At 37.9% G+C, this 16,438-nt stretch overlaps 1 protein-coding gene across 3 annotated transcripts in view; it reads left to right on the forward strand.

Annotated features, from left to right (window-relative positions):
- Positions 1–6,738: 6,738 nt before the first annotated feature.
- The window catches only part of LOC133664934 (activin receptor type-1-like), a 72,128-nt gene continuing 62,428 nt past the window's right edge, over positions 6,739–16,438 (forward strand). Inside the window, exon 1 of one of the 3 annotated variants that reach the window (XM_062069976.1) lies at positions 6,739–7,096. The gene's annotated coding sequence lies outside the window, so the exon portion shown is untranslated. The remainder of the gene's footprint in view (positions 7,097–16,438) is intronic. The other 2 variants (XM_062069977.1, XM_062069975.1) reach the window with 2 other exon arrangements.

Below are 16,438 nucleotides of genomic sequence, written 5' to 3' on the forward strand. Positions count from 1 at the left end.
ACTTGCAAAGAACATAATGTCATGGCTGTCTTCAGTTTCCAATACTTTCTACAACTCTTATTTTTTTGTGATAGAGTGATTGGAGCACATACTTGTTGGTCACAAAAAACATTCATGAAGTTTGGTTCTTTTATGAATTTATTATGGGTCTACTGAAAATCAAAGTCAAAAGTATACATACAGCAATGTTAATATTTGCTTACATGTCGCTTGGCAAGTTTCACTGCAATAAGGCGCTTTTGGTAGCCATCCACAAGCTTCTGCTTGAATTTTTGACCACTCCTCTCGACAAAATTGGTGCGGTTCAGCTAAATTTGTTGGACTTGTTTCTTCAGCATTGTCCACACGTTTAAAGTCAAGACTTTGGGAAGGCCATTCTAAAACCTTAATTCTAGCCTGATTTAGCCATTCCTTTACCACTTTTGACGTGTGTTTGGGGTCATTGTCCTGTAGGAACACCCAACTGCGCCCAAGACCCAACCTCCGGGCTGATGATTTTAGGTTATCCTGAAGAATTTGGAGGGAATCCTCCTTTTTCATTGTCCCATTTAAAGCAACAGTTCCATTGGCAGTAAAACAGGCCCAGAGCATAATACTACCACCATGCTTGACGGTAGAAATGGTGTTCCTAGGATTAAAGGCCTCCTCTTTTCTCCTCCAAACATATTGCTGGGTATTGTGGCCAAACTGTTCAATTTTTGTAAACTATTTTTGTTAATTATAGGAAACTCAAGACAGCCATGACATTATGTTCTTTACAAGTGTATGTAAACTTTTGATCGCGACTGTATACTGTATGTCCATTATGTGCATTGTCCCATGTACAGTCCAGGCCAAAAGTTTAGACCCACCTTCTCAATTTAATGCATTTTCTTTATTTTCATGACTATTTACATTGTAGATTGTCACATCAAAACTATGAATGAACACATGTGGAGTTATGTACTTAACAAAAAAAGGTGAAATAACTGAAAACATGTTTTGTATTCTCGTTTCTTCAAAATAGCCACCGTTTGCCTCGATTACTGCTTTGCACACGTCACACGTCAAAAGTGGTAAAGGAATGGCTAAATCAGGCTAGAATTAAGGTGTTAGAATGGTCTTCCCAAAGTCCTGACTTTAAACGTGTGGACAATGCTGAAGAAACAAGTCCATGTCAAAAAACCAACACATTTCCCTGAACTGCATCAATTTTGTCAAGAGGAGTGGTCAAAAATTCAAGCAGAAGCTTGTGGATGGCTACCAAAAGCGCCTTATTGCAGTGAAACTTGCCAAGGGACATGTAAGCAAATATTAACATTGCTGTATGTATACTTTTGACCCAGCAGATTTGCTCGCATTTTCAGTAGACCCATAATAAATTCATAAAAGAACCAAACTTCATGAATGTGTTTTGTGACCAACAAGTATGTGCTCCAATCACTCTATCACAAAAAAAATAAGAGTTGTAGAAATGATTGGAAACTCAAGGCAGCCATGACATTATGTTCTTTACAAGTGTATGTAAACTTTTGACCACGACTGTATATATATATATATATATATATATATATATATATATATATATATATATATATATATATATATATATATATATATATATATATATATATATATATATATATATATATATATATATATATATATATATGTACTTTATCAACCCCATTGATAAAGCAAGAAATTCCACTAATCAAACCTGATAAGGTCCACCTGTGAAGTGAAAACCCTTTCTGGTGACTACCTCTTGAAGCTCATGGAGAGAATGCCAAGAGAGCAAAGGGTGGCTATTTTGAAGAAACTAGATGATAAAACATGTTTTCAGTTATTTCACCTTTTTTTGTTAAGTACATAACTCCACATGTGTTCATTCATATATATATATATATATATATATATATATATATATATATATATATATATATATATATATATATATATATATATATATATATATATATATATATATATATATATATATATATATATCTGTATACAGCCCGACCAAGGACCAAATTGTTTTAACCCAATGCGGCCCCCGAGTCAAAAAGTTTGGGGACCCCTGGTGTAAATCATTGATGATATACAAACATAAGTAAGAGTATCATACCTGGTGGAATGCATTGTGGTCGTCTATGATAATGTATTTCCAGTTTATAGAGCCACAAAGTAGATTTACATTGTCCAGCAACATAAACTGTGACTGGACATGTGCAGCTTGGTTTGGGAAAAGATTCGACTTGATTTTGTATTTCTACAGAAACTTGGCTGATGTTTAATTTGTCCTTCAGAGATTAACCAGACAACTGTTTTTTTACATTGAATCATTTCAACCTGACAGCAGCCAGACTACTTCTGGCTAATTATTAACAAAGCAGATGGTCAACAAGTACTTTTGACATTTAACTTTCAACAAATCCTCCAACAACATAATATTTCCTTGGAACTGATGTTGCCATCGCCTTGTTGGGATCATCATTTGTTTGTGTACGTTTTTTTTGGACTTTGGCTGTGTTTTTTTGGTCTGTATGAGTTCATAACATCATGACGACAGCACGGTGCACTTTACTGTCTTGTGTCTGTCTGTGGTGAGGTTTATTTGGGGTTTCTTAAAGGTTACTGACATTTCTGTAACGGCAGCAGGAAAAACAAAGCAGGATCAGCTGTGAGCCAAAGCAAACATGGATGGTGAACATCCAGCTTCACTTTCAGTGCATTGATCGGCATTTAAATACAGTCTTTCAAAGCTGTAAACCAACACAGAGAGTGACTTGTACTGGAAGAGCTTATATAACTAGATGAGGCAATTCCTTAAGGAATTGCGTGTGAATGCTCCAATGCTGACGTTGAACTGAAATCCTGGAATTAAAAAAAAATAATTGTTGAAGTAGAGCACCCAATTCCCAAACAGGCTGAATATTTTGAAGTTGGAACGATTTGAATCAGACGAAAAATGTGGGAGTTTAGGAACTTTGAAGAATGTCCCATTGGGTTCAATTAGAATTTCCCCAAAATTTGGGGATTTCGGGAAATGCGGGAATTTTTTTGAAAATGGTAAAAGAAAACTTGAATGGTCTGAATGAGTTGAAGCGGTTGGTGTTGGAATTTTTCAAATCGGTCGAGAAATGTTGAAGTAGTAACATGTTGAATTGAGAAATGGTATTAGGGAATTCCTGGAATTTCGGGAAAACCGGGAATTTTTCCAGTTCTAAAAACAACTTTGCTTTTTTTCCTGATTAAGGGGAATGTTTTGACAGTGGAACGGTTGAAATGCGTTGAAAAATGTGGGAGGAGTAGTCGCCAGAAAAAAGGGTGGAAAAAGGGCTTTGGAAAACCAGGAATTCTGGAAAATCCTGGATATTTTTTTTAACTTGGAAAACAGGTAGTTAAAATTGCCAGGATGGTGGAATGTGTTGAAGGTGGAATGGTTTGAATCAGTTGAAAAATGTGCAAATGGTGGAAGTTTGAAAAATGGCCAATTCATTTTGAATGGGAAAAATGTCCCGGAAAACTGGGAATTCTGGGAAATGTTTTGGAGCATTCACACAACAATTCATTGTGTGAATGCTCCAAAATTCACACGTATGGTTTTCTGCACCAAAATTCATCTATTTATTCAACTTCTTCTTTTTCTCCAGATTTTGGCACGCTCTACCTTCCACATTTTCCATCCGATTCAAACCGTTTCAACTTCAAACTGTTCAGCCTATTCGGGAATCGCGGGTTTCCCCTTGACAATTTCCAAAAATTCCTAGATTTCCCCAAATTCCAAGTTTTCCGGGACATTTTTCTTTTCAAACTTCCACCAGTCCCCCATTTTTCCACGATTCAAACCATTCCACTTTCAACATATTCCACTCATCCTGGACATTCAAACTATCCTTTTTCCAAGTTCCAAAAAATTCCAGGAATTCCCAGGGTTCCCGTTTTTTCAAACCCCTCTTTCACCCTTTTTACTGTCGACTACTTCCTCCACATTTTTCAACCCACTTCAACCGTTCCACCGTCAAAACATTCCTCTTAATCAGGACAAAGAACAAAGTTGTTTTTTGAACTGGAAAAATTCACGGTTTTCCCAAAATTCCAGGAATCCAGGAATCCCGTAATACCTTTTCTCAATGAAAAATGTTACTATACTTCAACATTTCTCAACCGATTAGAAAAATTCCGACACCAACCATTTCAACTCATTCAGAACATCCTTTTTTTTTTTTTTAACAATTTCGAAAAAATTCCCGCTTTTCCCGAAACTCCCAAATTTCCATGAAATTCCCAATGAAACAAATAGGACATTTTTCAAAGTTCCATAACTCCCACATTTTTTATCCGATTCAAACCATTCTACTTTCAACATATTCCCCTCCTCCTGGACATTCAATCTATTGTTTTTCCAAGTTCAAAAAAATTCCAGGAATTCCCACGGTACCCGTTTTTTTCAAACCCTTCTTTCACCATTTTTACTGTCAACTACTTCCTCAACATTTTTCTACCCATCGTCAAAACATTCCTCTTAATCAGGCCAAAGAACTAAGTTGTTTTTGAACTGGAAAAATTCCCCGGTTTTCCCGAAATTCCAGGAATTCCGTAATACCATTTCTCAATTAAAAATGTTACTACTTCAACTTTTCTCAACCGATTTGAAAAATTCCAAAACCAACCATTTCAACTCATTCAGAACATTCACTTTTTTTTTTTTTTTTTTAACAATTTCCAAAAAAATTCCCGCTTTTCCAGAATTCTTAAATTTACATGAAATTCCCAAATTTACATGAAATTCCCATTGAAATGAATGGGACATTTTTCAAAGTTCCACAACTCCCACATTTTTTATCTAAGTCAAACCATGCCAAGTTCCAACATTCAAACTATTCTTACATTTATACTACATTCTGTCAGCATTTCAGTTCAACTTCAGCATTGGAACATTCACACGCAATTCCTTCAGGAATTGCCTCACCTAGTTTTATTAGTTTTAGGGTTTTTTTCCACATAATAGTGCAATATCAGCGCCACCAGGTTACAGTGCAAAACATGTACATGGATTAAGTTTCAAATATAAATTGTATTGTACTGTATGTACCAGACTATTATGTCTGGTACATACAGTATGTACATTTATTAAACTTACTCGATCAAAATGCTCATAAAATAATTTAAAGCATGAATACAAAATAAAGGACAATGGAAACATATATTTGTAACTCGGTCCGCTAATACAGCCAACAAGTTTAGTACTGATTTTTATTTGCTATATTGTTTGTAATTGTTGTAATAATAATATAAAACATGTGCTTTCTCCCTGACGGCCTTTATCAGGAATATAAATCAGGACAACAGCGTCCTCTACTGAGTGCGTACACTATTACATCATTCGTAATTCGCTGCTTCATTGTTTTGATTTAGTAGTCTTACTCATGAAATGGCTTTTTATACATAAATGAGACTAAATACTTAACCTTTGTCGTTTACAATAAAATCGGGTGAAATAGAGTAAATCTGTCACATGACTTTTCAGAAAATAATTAATAGTTAGTTAGTTAGTTAGTTTATTCTTCGGTCAATGGTCAACAAAATAAACAAACAGTTATACATTCATAGATTGAAAAAGAAAATGTTGCAGACCGAAAGGGTTTAGGCTGAAGTTGAACACTTAGTGCGCCTAACCCTATTTCTAATATTAATTGTATATATATATATATATATATATATATATATATATATATATATATATATATATATATATATATATATATATATATATATATATATATATATATATATATATATATATATATATATATATATGTATATATACTGTGTGCATAATCCTGAATTTGCTGCTTCGTGTTTTGATTCAATGGTATTACCGGTATTCATGAAATGGCTTTTTAAACATTAAAAAAACGACTAAAACTATTATCGTCTACCATAAAATCAGGTGGAACTGAGAAAAAAAATCTCTTACATGGCGTTTTAGAAAATATTTTTTAATATTTAAACATAAAAAACACGATTTGTTTTGTTAATTTTTATCACATTTATTAATTTTGGACGTGCATTTACTTTGCGTACTATTTTAATTTGTTGGTGTGTATTTGTCTTTTTTTTTTTTTTTTAAATGTTTCATTAAAAAACACCTGCTTTAAGTACATTTGAAATGTCACTTTCTATTTTTTTTCTTGACTCGGCCTGGAAAATTTCAGAAATGTAACTGTACTTTTACCTGAGTACAATATTTTAGTATACATTCTTTCCGCCTAATTAAGGGCCAACACAGATAGACAGACAACATTCACACTCACATTCACACACTAGGGCCAATTTAGTGTTGCCAATCAACCTATCCCCAGGTGCATGTCTTTGGTCTTTGTTTTGCTTTTTTTTTTTTAAATGTGTAAGGTATTTGTAATTTTTTAAATTCTTCATTAAAGAGCACCTGGCTTTTGACGTTTTTTTTTCAGCAAACCTAAACTGCCTCGACTCTGAGTACATTTGAAATGCTACTTTTTATTTTTTCTTGACTTGGCCTCTACATTGACTGACGTTTCAGAATTTTAAGTGTACTTTTACTTGAGTAGAGTATTTTAGTATATACTCTTTCCGCGTCTATTGAATGATTCGAGTTAACTTTTTTTTTAATACTCGTTATACGGTCGTACAACTTGTGGGAAACGTGTCACGTTTTACGTTCCTATTTCCGGTTTTCGTTTTATTTTGAAAGGGCTGACAGGAAACCTTATACGGGTGACACTGCGCATTGTGGGTAACCGCGTTACCAGCAACTTCCTGCTTCAATCAGTCCTGCTTACTACATTTTCTTCCCCTCCTCCTCCTCCGCCAATGCGCCGCCTTCAGAGTTGAGAAGTCCGGACGGCGCCGCTACGTAGACGTGCTCTCAAAATGTCTCCGTTTTGCATTCGTATGAGCAGAGACGCGAGGTGAAAGTGTGACCGGTACGAAGCGACGGTGGGAGAATGTTGGCGCCATGTAGCCGCAGTGTCTCGGACTGACTTCGGCGAACAGACGCGCTATTGTGAGACCTCGGTGAAGATGGAAGACTCCTCCTGAAGCACTTGGATCATTACACTCCCAATAGGTAAGTGTCACATGGAATATAAGTTGTCGTTTAACATCGTCTTGGTGTGTGTGGGAAGTTTTGGGGAAGAATGTTCCCCCTTTTAGTTGTTCTCCCCTTTAAACGCTGACCTCTAAAAACATGAAGCTTTTTCATACATGAATCGGTATGTTGTTACCGGGATAATTATTAAGTGCCTTTGGCTGAAAAATGTCAACATGTACCACTTAAAAACACACGAAATTAGTTTATTTGTGTCGCGTATTTCTATAGTCTGGCTTTAAAACATGGCAACAAGTTGTGACTTGCAAGTGCATTGTCATGCAAACACACCACTGGGAGGGTCGTTCCTACGTGTGTGTGTGTGTGGGTGTGGGTGTGTGGGTCTGTGTGTCATCATCCCACGCTGGGCACTTTTTTTAACATCACAATCGCAGTCCTGCAGTGATGGAGGAGGAGGAGGGGGAGGGTGATGATGAAGAAGCAGCAGCTCATGATTTCATTGAGGCAGAGCAGCCTTTAGGCATGCACAACTTTAAATGTTGGTGCACATTTGCAGTACAGTTCAGTCAGTGGTCAACAAAATAAACAAACTGTGTTACATGAACAAACAGTTGTGCATTCATAAATTGAAAATGTTGCAGACCGAAAGGGTTTAGGCCAGTGGTTCTTATCCTGGGTTCGATCGAAACCTAGGGGTTCGGTGAGCCTCCGCCGCGGCGGTCAAGACACACCAGACTCATGAATTGATTAACGTGGACCCCGACTTAATTAAACAAGTTGAAAAACTTATTCGGGTGTTACCATTTAGTGGTCTATTGCAGCGTTTTTCAACCTTTTTTGAGCCAAGGCACATTTTTTGCGTTGAAAAAATCTGGAGGCACACCACCAGCAGAAATCATCAAAAAACAAAACTCAGTTGACAGTAAAAAGTTGTTGTCGCAATTGTTGGATATGACTTTAAAGTAGGGCTGCAACAACTAATCGATTAAATCGATTAAAATCGATTACCAAAATAGTTGGCGATTAATTTAGTCATCGATTCGTTGGAACTATGCTGTTCTGAAGGTTTGCATATTTGTGTAAATTGTCCCTTTTAGTTTTATATATAGATCATTTCTGTTAAGGGATTAATTATTATTATTTATTTCTATTTCATATGTGTTGTTTGGGAAGGTGAAATGTATTTTCTTTAGGGTTGTTTAACCGTTGCCACGGTTACGGTTTCCATGGTTACGGGCACTTCCGTTTCCGCCGGCAGGTAGAAAAGTGTTTAAAAGAGCTCCGGCATTGACACGCAGTGGAGCGTCGGTAATACTACCCGGATATAGAGTTCACCACAGTTGCAGATCAGATAAGTAACTAGTACTCTAAGCGTTGTATTTAGGTTTGTTATAAGTGACAGTTAAGTGCCAGTGCACTAGTTTAAGTTTAAAGACGTTTTGGGCGCTTCACGTTGCCAGTAGGAGGTGAAGCGCATGCTAACCGCTAGTTAGCTCACCGCAGCTCGCACCTGTGTTTGTTGGCTGCAACGTGACTTCACGAACGCTAGGTTCAGTCACGTTTGGATTAGGTTTATTTAAGAGAAACTCTCCCCTGGGACTATTTATTGTTTGGAGAGTGAACATTGTAGAGTTTAGTTGTGTGCTATCGCGGCTACCTTGCTGCGAGGGAAGTGGACAGCGCGAGGTACAAGTGTTAGTGGCTCGCGCTCACGGGCTAGTCGACAGAGAGGTGACCCAGGACGAGGCTGGTTCTCCTCTCGCTCCAGACTAGACTCGTGAGGGAACTAAGAGGAAGCACGGCCGAGCCCCCCCCCCTTCTCTACTCTACAACGGGAGGTGTCCCCCCTCTCCAATGCCCCCTTTGTATCCAGCATTTGCAACTCACCCCACCCCCCCACCTACGTGCACCAACGATCAGCTGGACCACAACAGACTATCTTCTGGCCCAGCCAAGGGGCCCAGGTTGGACTGTGTGAGTGTGTTGTGTAATTGGTTTAGTGCGGGAGGTTTCATTGGGGAGGTAGCGTGTGAGTGGTGATGAGTGTATGAGTGTAATTAATGTGTGTTTATTATTGTCTGATTATTGTATATTATATGATATAGTAAATTGGTTAACTATATAAGTGGTGTCCTCTCACTCTCTCCTAGACTATCTTTATTTGGTAAATAGTGAAAATTAGAGCATCCCCCTAAAGTAAATATACAGTCCTTTACAGGCTCCCGAACAATGCCATGCGCATGCGCAGGGGCTTTTTTTTTGGTAATTTTTTTGTTGTTGGTTTTTTTTGTTTTATAAACCTTTATTTATAAACTGCAACATTTACAAACAGCTGAGAAACAATAATCAAAATCAGTACAAAACAGCGCCAGGGCGGCGCTGAGGCTACGTCTATGAGGTGGCGTAAGCTAGCCAATGATGTGTCATGTGCAGCTCACGTGACGACGGCGTCTCCTTTGCTGGAAAAATTCGAAAAATGGCGCAAGAAAACACTACCGATAGTTTAGCGGAGAAACATCTTGAGGTTATTGCTTCAATGGAGAAAAGTGTACGACCTAAGTCGTCAAAAGTGTGGGAACACTTCACTTTAAAGACTTCAAAGAAGACCGTTTCCTGCAAAATGGCACGGAAGTACAACATTGCTTCAGGAGCACCTGAAGAAGAAAAATGTTGGAGTCATGGATGAAGGGAAGAACTCACAGTACGTAACTTTTTAAGTCCATAGTGGCAACAAGCATTCATGAGTTCAGCTTTTTTGTGAGTAACGTTAAAGTTATGCCTTTGTTGCAACGCGGGGCTGATAATGTGTCTTTGGCACATTTGACTCCGTTTTGAGAGAGAAAACGCACGGTTAACAATTTCGAAATAAACGTAACGGACAGAAATATCTCAGGTTGGTTTCATAATGGATCAATGTAGCTGGACTGATAAAGCTATATAAATATATTTAGATTTGAGTGACGCTTTAGTATAACTAAACGTTATGAAGGTGCTGGAATATTTCATGCTATTATTCAGAGGCAGCCTAAAATGAATCCTTTATTATTCACAACAGAAACGTGTACAATATCTGATTCAGTTCTGATGAGTTACATTTCTGTGTTATTGTTGGTGTATGCTGCACCCCCAATGTCCACAACATGGTGCCAGTATGCTGGGTTTTTTTCAATAAAATACTAGAAAGGATAGAAATGTAGTTTGTCTCTTTTATCCGATTATTAATCGAAGTAATAATCGACAGATTAATCGATTATCAAATTAATCGTTAGTTGCAGCCCTACTTTAAAGCATAACCAACCATGCATAATATAGCTCTTGTCTCAAAGTAGGTGTACTGTCATGACTTATTATGACTTGTTTGCTGTTTTCCTGTGTGTAGTGTTTTAGTTCTTGTCTTGCGCTCCTATTTTGGTGGCGTCTTCTCTTTTTTTTTTGGTATTTTCCTGTAGCAGTTTCATGTCTTCCTTTGAGCGATATTTCCCGCATCTACTTTGTTTTAGAAATCAAGAATATTTCAGTTGTTTTTATCCTTCTTTGTGGGGACATTGTTGATTGATGTCATGTTCGGATGTACATTGTGGACACCGTCTTTGCTCCACAGTAAGTCTTTGCTGTCGTCCAGCATTCTGTTTTTGTTTACCTTGTAGCCAGTTCAGTTTTAGTTTCCTTCTGCATAGCCTTCCCTTAGCTTCATTGCCTTTTCTTAGGGGCACTCACCTTTTGTTTATTTTTGGTTTAAGCATTAGACACCTTTTTACCTGCACGCTGCCTCCCGCTGTTTCCGACATCTACAAAGCAATTAGCTACTGGCTGCCACCTACTGATATGGAAGAGTATTACACGGTTACTCTGCCGAGCTCTAGACAGCACCGATACTCAACAACAACACATTATTTACGGATTATAATTACTGATTTGCAAAAAATATTGTTAACGCAATTAGGTGAAATTACATAATCACCCACGGCACACCAGACAGTATCTCACAGTACACTAGTGTGCCGCGGCACAGTGGTTGAAAAACACTTGTCTATTGTACGGAATATGTACTGTACTGTGCAATCTACTAATACAAGTTTCATTCAATCAATCGTGTAATAAAAAACTTCTCCCTTTCGGCGTATCTGTACTGTAAAGTTAAAATTTGATTGACAATAAAAAAGAAGTCTTAAGTATTATGGATACCCCCAAACAATGTTCCCTCTAATTTCCCATCTGATTTGCAAGTGTGTAATTTGTTGTGAGTTCATGCACTGTGTTGGTTTTGTTCTTTGAACAAGGTGATGTTCATGCACGGTTAATTTTCTGCACTAGTAAAAAAAAACATATAACTTTGTCTTGAATTTGAAAAAAGAAAAAAAACCATTTTATTTTTCACTAAAGAAGGGTTCGGTGAATGTGCATATGAAACTGGTGGGGTTCGGTACCTCCAACAAGGTTAAGAACCACTGGTTTAGGCTGAAGTTGAACACTTATTGCGCCTAACCCTATAAACAATGTCAAATGCAAGATGAGCTGAAAATTCCTTTGCACAACATATTATAAATACACCTTGTACACAACATAAACACTGTTCAATTATATTGTCTTGTCTCGTAGTAACAGTGGTACTATTGTATTGTTAGTGTACAGGAGCTTTTCTTGTTTTTGTTTGTATAGTATTGTTCTTGTATTATATTGTTTATGTTAAATGTGGAATGAGTGAGAGGGGTTGGGATATTGTAAGTATCTGCTTCATCCAACCCCTTTTCAAGCCTTGCATAAATGTCTCTGCCAAAATGTAAACAAAAATGTGTGTTGTTGTATTGTGCAGGTTTGAAATAAATACTTCAATCCAATATACACAGTAAAGACATGTGAAATATCCTTGTACACGTGTTAGTTAAACCTTTGTACCAATTATATACTATATACATACAATTAATGAGACACATAAAAATGGTGATGATGGGGCGTGCAACCCCATTAAGGGAGGTGTTCCTTTTAGCTGCAACAATTCCGAGATAGACATGTGAAATATCCTTGTACATGTGTTACTTAAAGGCCTACTGAAATTACATTTTCTTATTTAAACGGGGATAGCAGGTCTGTTCTATGTCTCATATTTGATCATTTCGCGATATCGCCATATTTTTGCTGAAAAGATTTTGTATAGAACATCGACGATAAAGTTCGCAACTTTTGGTCGCTGATTAAAAAAGCCTTGCCTATACCGGAAGTAGCGTGACGTCACATGTTGTGGAGCGCCTCACATCTGCACATTGTTTACAATCATGGCCAGCAGCAGGAAGAGCGATTCGGACCGAGAACCCGACGATTACCCCATTAATTTGAGCGAGGATGAAAGATTCGTGGATGAGGAAAGTGAGAGTGAAGGATTAGAGGGCAGTGGAAGCGATTCAGATAGGGAAGATGCTGTGAGAGGCGGGTGGGACCTGATATTCAGCTGGGAATGACTAAAACATTAAATAAACACAAGACATATATATACTCTATTAGCCACAACACAACCAGGCTTATATTTAATATGCCACAAATTAATCCGCATAACAAACACCTCCCCCCTCCCGTCCATATAACCCACCAATACAAATCAAACACCTGCACAACACACTAAATCCCACAGCCCAAAGTACCGTTCACCTCCGTAAAGTTCATACAGCACATATATTTCCCCAAAGTTACGTACGTGACATGCACATAGCGGCACGCATGTACAGGCAAGCGATCAAATGTTTGGAAGCCAAAGCTGTACTCACGGTAGCGCGTCTGCTATCCAACTCAAAGTCCTCCTCGTTGTGTTGCTGCAGCCAGCCACTATTACACCAATCCCACCTACAGCTTTCTTTTTTGCTGTCTTCATTGTTCATTAAAGAAATTACAAAAGATTCACCAACACATGTCCAGAATACTGTGGAATTTTGCGATGAAAACAGACGACTTAGTAGCTGGCCACGATGGTGTCCCAATATGTCCGCACAATCCGTGACGTCACACGCAAACGTCATACCGAGACGTTTTCAGCAGAATATTTTGCGGGAAATTTAAAATTGCACTTTACTAATCTAACCCGGCCGTATTGGCATGTGTTGCAATGTTAAGATTTCATCATTGATATATAAACTATCAGACTGCGTGGTCGGTAGTAGTGGGTTTCAGTAGGCCTTTAAACCTTTGTACCAATTATATACTACAGTGTTTCCCACACATTCATTTATTTGTGGCGGCCCGCCACAAAATAATTACGTCCGCCACAAATAAAAAAAAATAAATATTTTTTTAAATTTGTATTTTAAAAAAAAATGTTTTTATTTTTTTTATTTTTTTTATTTTTGTCCTGTCCAGCTTCTCAGGCAAATCATATAGTTGATGTAGATGCCCATATAGGCTGTTCAGATTTACTTTACAAAAGAGAAGTGTAGGATACTACTCTTGTTGCCTTATTTGTATTTGACCACTACTGTTTTCTGTTTATTTGTTACTGACTGTGGCAGGACACCTCTGCCTCTGTTTCACTTTATGTTGCTGGTAAGTAATATGGTTGTAGTAGTAGGCTAAAGTTAAATGATTTAGTATGCACTTATTAAAGGGGCAGAGCTTTAAGAGACATTTTAGCTTTTATATTTTATAAGATATATTTTTTGTAAGAACCACAATTAATAAATATATTTCAGTGAATAACTTATTGTTAAAATCTGTATATAAATATGTACATAAAGTGTTATAAATAAATGATAAATGGGTTGTACTTGTATAGTGCTTTTCTACCTTCAAGGTACTCAAAGCGCTTTGACAGTATTTCCACATTTACCCATTCACACAAACATTCACACACTGATGGCGGGAGCTGCCATGCAAGGCGCTAACCAGCAGCCATCAGAGGCAAAGGGTGAAGTGTCTTGCCCAAGGACACAACGGACGTGACTAGGAAGGTAGAAGGTGGGAATTGAACCCCAGTAACCAGCAACACTCCGATTGCTGGCACAGCCACTCTACCAACTTCGCCAAGTGTTGTAATTATACTGTAAAATGGATGAATGGATGGACGTTTAAAACAAAACTGTTATTATTAATTAGTAAGTATACATTTTTTGAGCCTTTTTAGAGAAAATCATATCATTGTAGTAAATTATGCAAATTACTCGATGATGTCATGTTGACCACGCCCATAGCCACGCCCCCACCGCCACAGGTATCTTGGCAGTTTATGGGAAACACTACTATATAGAAACAATTATACAATTAATGAGACACATACAAATGGTGACGATGGGGCGTGCAACCTCATTAAGGGAGGTGTTCCTTTTCAGCTGCAACAATTCCGAGATAATTGTGCTGATTCAGGCCATGTCTACAGTAAAGACATGTGAAATATCCTTGTATATGTGTTAGTTAAACCTTTGTACCAATTATATACTATATACAAACAATTATACAATTAATGAGGCACATAAAAATGGTGATGACGGGGCGTGCAACCCCATTAAGGGAAGTGTTCCTTTTTAGCTGCAACAATTCCGAGACAATTGTGCTGATTCAGGCCATGTCTGCGCTAAGTCGGATAACCCCTTAAACAAATAATTATTCAGCCTAAGTCCAATCCAATCCACTTTATTTGTATAGCAAATTTAAACAACAAAAAATGTTTCCAAAGTGCTGCACAACAATATTAAAAACAATATTCAAATATTATCCTTAGCTTCACCAATGACTGAATAAAAACAAAAAAATAAATACATATAAAACCAATATAAAAACAATGTGAAAATAAATATGATTAAAAACGATTTTTAAAGGGTAAAACCAATTAAAACAATAAATAAAAATCTAAATTTAAAAACGCAGAGGACCACACAACTCACGTAGTGTTGGAAGCCAGAGAATAAAAGTGGGTCTTAAGACGAGCCTTAAAACACTGCACTGTGGGAGCAGTTCAAACATGGAGGGGCAGAGTGTTCCAGAGCTTAGGGCCTGGTTTTAAGTCTCGTCTTGGGCACCACGAGCTGGAGCTGGCTCTAAGCCCTGTTTCAGCCACACTAAACCGGTGTTTAAGGTAACCCTCCTCACGGGTAAGCGCGCCGTGTATTTCTTGAATCTCCGGCTCTATAGCTCATTGATCGTTTACAAACTTGAGTTTCGGAGAGGAAGTGACGCCAGAATGAAAGTGCACACACAGCCAGCTTCATAACAAAGATGGAGGCGGATCGTGCAGACATGCCCGTGTTTCTCCTTCTTGTACATGTACAGGCGCTTTTGGAAATCACAAATCAATACCTTAAGAGAAGGCAAGGTGCGATTGCAGCTACAGTATTTCGGATACAAAGCATCTCAGGCGGCAAGAGAACTTTCGAACAATCAGCTGTGATTCTACTTACTGGAAAACTTGGTCCCTTCCTCCCGTGGATGTGATCGTGATAGGCAGTGTGTGACTACAAATGTTGCTTTAAGGATGTGACTGTGAAATGGCCAGGCAGTGTGCATGATGCCCTCATCTTCGCTAACTCCGCCATTAACGCGCAGCTGAAAGATGGAACCATCCCCTCGTGTCCCAAACAGTTTAACGCATTGTTTACTTTCTCATGTCGATTAAAGATTTGATTAATGTATGATGGTTCAGGTGTGATTCGCTACAATAGGGCCCCACAGCACACCGGATTTCAGTTAATTGAAATACCACAACACTGGATATTGTTCAAAGGAGATACATTTTAATTTAAAAACTTGCACACAAAACAGCAAAGAAATGTAAAATGCACGGCAAACGATTTACAATATAGCTCTTTTAAATAACTTCACAGAGATGTAAAGTCATCCACTGGAGAGCTTGGATCAGATGGACGTTTTTTTTTTCTTTCCGCGCATGCATATTAGGTCGCGTTGCGCCGGCGGACGGAGGGGGCGGGGGTCTTAAACGGTGGCATTGTTGTGTGTGGACACGGATAAGGTTAGGTGTGATTTACCCTGGATAACCTTATTGTAGTATGTAGTATCTTGGTGTAAACAGGGCCTAAGACCCCTTAACCCCTCCGTCCGGCGACGCAACGCAACATAATAAGCATGCGCAGAAAATAGGCACGTCATAGTCACCTCCAGTGTTGCTTTGTGTGCAAGTTCTTAAATGTAACTTATCTGAACAATATCCAGTGTTATGGTATTTCAATTAACTGGAATCCAGTGTGCTGTGGGGCCCCCATTGTAGTGAATCACACCTGAGACATCATAAATTAATCAAATCTTTATTAGACACGTAAACAATGTGATCAAGAACATTTTACATCAATCAAACTAGGGATCTAGATATCTGGTCAGGACACTCCTCACTCTTTTGCCTTTACCTTCATTGTCCATTCTTTTTTGGTG

The sequence above is a fragment of the Entelurus aequoreus genome, linkage group LG14 (assembly GCF_033978785.1).
Source record: "Entelurus aequoreus isolate RoL-2023_Sb linkage group LG14, RoL_Eaeq_v1.1, whole genome shotgun sequence".
Classification (NCBI taxonomy): Eukaryota; Metazoa; Chordata; class Actinopteri; order Syngnathiformes; family Syngnathidae; genus Entelurus; species Entelurus aequoreus.